Source organism: Clupea harengus, chromosome 7 (genome assembly GCF_900700415.2).
Source record: "Clupea harengus chromosome 7, Ch_v2.0.2, whole genome shotgun sequence".
Taxonomy (NCBI): domain Eukaryota; kingdom Metazoa; phylum Chordata; class Actinopteri; order Clupeiformes; family Clupeidae; genus Clupea; species Clupea harengus.
The window spans coordinates 26,409,588-26,414,542 of NC_045158.1; the positions used below are offsets into that span (position 1 = coordinate 26,409,588).

At 42.6% G+C, this 4,955-nt stretch overlaps 1 long non-coding RNA gene across 1 annotated transcript; it reads right to left on the reverse strand.

Moving 5' to 3' along the window:
• Nucleotides 1-2,771: 2,771 nt before the first annotated feature.
• LOC116221040 lies at nucleotides 2,772-3,149 on the reverse strand. Its single transcript, XR_004163978.1, has 3 exons — nucleotides 3,136-3,149; nucleotides 2,955-3,042; nucleotides 2,772-2,788 (listed from the first exon to the last, which is right to left on the reverse strand). It is a non-coding gene; the product is annotated as an uncharacterized LOC116221040 (long non-coding RNA).
• Nucleotides 3,150-4,955: the final 1,806 nt, after the last annotated feature.

Sequence of the window (4,955 nt, forward strand, 5' to 3'; positions counted from 1 at the left end):
CACACACACACACACACACACACACACACACACACACACACACACACACACACACACACACACACACACACACAACACACGTTGATCAGCCTGAATGAAAGACTGTGCAGAGGATAAGGGCACGGTGTACATACGCACACACACACACACAGACACACACAACATGTGTTGGATCAGCCTGAAAGACTGTGCAGAGGATAAGGTCACGGTGCGCACACACACACACGCACACACACACACACACACACACACACACACACACACACGTTGTTCAGCCTGAAAGGCTGTGCAGAGGATAAGGGCATGGTGCACAGTTTCACATGCACAACTTTCATACAGCCAATAGAGAATAGGATAGATGCCATAATTTCCCCTCTAATCCAGATACCAACTGAATGCCCCCCCACCCCTCACCCTCATAATAGCATGAGAACCACACCACAAGTGGTGATATTGCTTAGCATAATGCTCCTTCATGGATTACAATGTACCTCTTGCTAATGGTGACCTTTGTTGCCTTGCTAGTAAATTGCACAAAAAACAGAATACTCAAAGATACATTCTTATCTTATAATAACGGTAGAGTAATAGAATCACATAGGCTTGTATCCTCTTTAGGTGATTGTTTTCTAGACGGTATGCAATAATGCCTGAATGCTATTTTTAGTAGACGATGCTCCTATGGACACTCTTTGGTACTAACTCAAGGGAGCTGAGGTTTGTGGCCTGGTCAATTCGGGATTGGTCCTATTGCAAAACGAAATAAATTTGTTGCTTCTATTTTCTACCAGACATCTGGTCACTACATTTGCAGGAGTCTGTCTGGATTTCTTTACTTTTAAGAGCATATATGGACTTTTTTTATAGGTGTGGGCAATGAAAACTTTACCACGAAACAGTGTGCAAGGCTAGCCTGCTCTGCCTTGGACTATGATGAGCAACTTAATACGCCAGAAGACAAGCACATGACATAGTGATGCTGTACATGTACGATTAACATATCATCTTCTGGGTAACATTACTTTTAATATGCCTATTTATATTAAATATGGATATTATCAAACAGTTTAATTTGATTAATAATACCTCATGGATTAAAAGTCACATTATACAAAAAAAAGAGACACTGTAGCAACTCATGCACATTTTCGATATAATCACTTCTGCAGGAACACATAATCTCCATGAACTATTTATTTACTATTTAATTAACAAGTAGTCCATACACAAAAGAGTTACATAGCATTCTGACATCAGTCAGTTGTGGAAGACATAACAGTACACACATATAGCAAAAATCACATAATTATATATAAAATACTTCTGAACCTTAGCCGAAAGACAACATTGGTACCTTTCAAGAAACGATGGCAAACATGCCGAAGTTGCTGAGAGGTTAAAAAAAAATCAGCAACAGCACCAATAGAAAGACCACATATGAGATGTTTGAGTAATTGTGCAGAGCAACAGAGCTCTACAAATAACATTCACAGGAGTTTGAATCTTCAGATAATTCCTTTTTAAAAACAGTATCAAAAAGAACCCCAGCCGATGTTTGAGGTTTGAAGTAAAGTGTCTAAATTCTGTGGAAGAATGACGAACCAAGTGTACATGGCCTATAGGTACAGGTTTAAAAAAAACATAAAACACAAAACTGGGAGGCCGTATGAGGTTAAGACATATATAGTTCAACTGCAAACTGAGTAAAAATGTACCTTACCTAGACTTTACAATGGAGGATACTTGACAACTAACACTGACATTTGACAAGGATATTTCTACTGATAAACATGTCATTGGAGTTCAATTGTCATTTATAATCAGGCATAATGAGTGGCATTTTGAATTGCAGCGATTTATCATAATGCATAACATATTTGGGCAGAATCGTTTCATTTGAATCAGCCTACACTGATATGGTTCATAAAGCAAAGGACTATATGACTGCAAAGAAAAAATGCTGGTCACCAACGCCAGTAATGCTTTCACCAACACACCTACACACACTCAAAAATGCGCACACACACACACACACACACACACACACACACACACACACACACACACACACACACACAACACACACACCACACACTCAAAAATGCACACTCTTAAGCAAACGCACGCACGTACGCACACACACACACACACAGACACACACACAGAGTGATAGAGACAAACAAATAAAACAAATGTCAACAACAAAAGAGACAATGAACGCTCAGGCAGTTCCAAGGTTATTAAGGGAGTCACTGAAGAATGCAAGCTTCACGTTACGTAAACATTCCTGTGCGCACTTTCGGAGTTAAATACAGAAAACGATATATTTCAGAAAATCATTTTCAAATGGCAGGTTCTGAAACTCAAACTCGGTGAGGTCATATTGTATGTACAATCACATTCGCTTACTCATCACATTATTCAAAGAAAGGCACTGTGAGTCTTCATCAATAGTAAGGCTTTATACCCAACCTCCTAGATGTCTGTATAGAGAATAGTCTGGTGGGTATGTTTGTGTAAGAAAAGATCATATCCACGTGGTTTTGGGTTAATGATAACATTCACGTCAATGTACATGTATAAAGCATTGTCTGAGATATTCGTTTTTCTGTCGTGTTTTTAACCCCCCCACTGAGCTTTTTTGCTTGCTGCTTTGGTGTTTGGAGTTGGAAATGCCCACTGACAAATAACCCACATCGAGAAACTCGGTACACTGAAGCTGAAGAGAAAGGTCAGAATTCATACTCTGCCGGCACACTCTTGGAGGTACTCCCTCGTACAGTTTTTGCTGTTTTGTGCACGGTGTTTGAGAAAGAAAGAGGGAGGGGAAGGAACAGAGAGAGAGAGAGAGAGAGAGAGAGACAGAAAGAGAGAGAACGTTAATTCACAATTAAATGAACATGTGATATTGCTCAACAGCATTCAGTACAATTTCCTGTCCAGCTTGACGTTACCTTTTTGGCTCTGACCACCTCCTGGACAAACTCGCTGTACTGTGTCATGGTCTTCTTCTCTTTCTTTGTGAGGGTCTTGCTCCCCTGGCTAAAGGGCAGAGGTCACACAATCAGTCCGCATGCAAAATGTCACCAGGGGTCCCAGCACGTCTAAGCAAACTAAGAGGCTATTTTTACTCACCGGCCAAAGTACTTAGGCGAGGAACAGAAGAAAGTAGCTGAATGCCCCGAGCAGGATCACAAACAGTAATTTGCCCCGTCCTCTGGAATCCAGTCCCACAACAGAAACCATAATGCCCTGTGGAGAAGCAGGTAGAGGTACAGTATGTTGGCACTGATCTGACCTTATGGGGCGGATAGCAGGCGTATTCACATGCCAATCACTGGTATTCTAAAGCCACGTCCAAAGACTCCTCAACACGGATCCAAAACACACCAACATTGCCAGTGCTTTAACTCTGTGCATCAAACATTCCAATACAGTACCGATAAAGTAGTTGTTGGTTTCAAATGCTGGGGAAAAAAAAAATCACACTAACATCCTCAACACTTTGACGCAACAGCTGACAGCTGATTTTGAAGTTTATTGTCATCTGCTGACATTTAGTACTGGGGTAGGACAGTGACGTACGGGGCGACTCAGCATGGGGTGGAAAGACAGGAAACTACATACTGTTGAGAGGAAGAGGGGCGTAGCGAGCCCCTCTCCCCACCAAGGGCGTCCAGCTCTCTCTGGTGAAGGTGTTCACCACGAAGCTGAGGATGAAAGAGGACGGGCCAGGAGGACGCCCGTCAGGCCGCACATGAAGGAGTGAAACCTGGAGCTGTGGTTGTAGCGGACGCTCTCCCTGCGGCAACAAACGCGCGGTGGTCAGCGCCAGTACGGAGTGACGAAGGAATACTCAAACTTAAAGAGGACACTTTCACGACTGATTGTCTGAACACTTTCACCACTGATTGCCTGAACACTTTCACCACTGATTGCCTGAACACTTTCACCACTGATTGTCTGAACACTTTCACCACTGATTGCCTGAACACTTTCACCACTGATTGTCTGAACACTTTCACCACTGATTGCCTGAACACTTTCACCACTGTGTGTCTGAACACTTTCACCACTGATTGCCTGAACACTTTCACCACTGATTGAAACGTGTGGTGGTTAGCGAAGTGACGAATTGAATACTCAAACTGACTGATTGGTGAATGAATACTCAAACTGACTGATTGGTGAATGATACTCAAACGACTGATTGGTGAATGAATACTCAAACTGACTGATTGGTGAATGAATACTCAAACTGACTGATTGGTGAATGAATACTCAAACTGACTGATTGGTAAATGAATACTCAAACTGACTGATTGGTGAATGAATATTCAAACTGACTGATTGGTGAATGTAACATCAGCTGCTGCCAGACAGCTTACACGCCACAGGCTATTTTGTCGTTAAACAGACAACACAAGTGACTAACTATCAATATTTCAGGACAGTCAGGGGAGATAATTGCTTGGTTGGAAGGGATGGAAAAGCTGGATTGGAATAAACTTGGCTACATTTTGGTCAACAAGGGGACACAAGCATTTGTGTTCAAGTACAAAGCATCCTCAATGCATTAGCATATTGAAGTCGCAAACTGGACAGCAGACGTTGAGGGTAAAAACATAGCCACAAAAGCTCAAGTCAAGTGAGAGGTAGACAGGTCCAGTGTCTGGGAGTGTGCTCCTACCCGTCTTGTGCCAGTTTGTTGGTGACTGTAATGCATATTTGGTCACAGTCCTTCTCGAGCTGGTCCAGGGTCTTCTGGACGGCCTGGTTGATGCTCTTCTCTATGGTCTCACACACCTCATCAATCTGATTCACACACCTGCTTGGCTGGAGAGGAAAGACAGGGGAGAACGGAATTTAGCGACCTGCTTATGCACAAAGCTCACATTCTGTTCCGCTGGCAGAGTCTGGTGGCAGGCAGGGTATCAGCAAAGCACATCATTTAA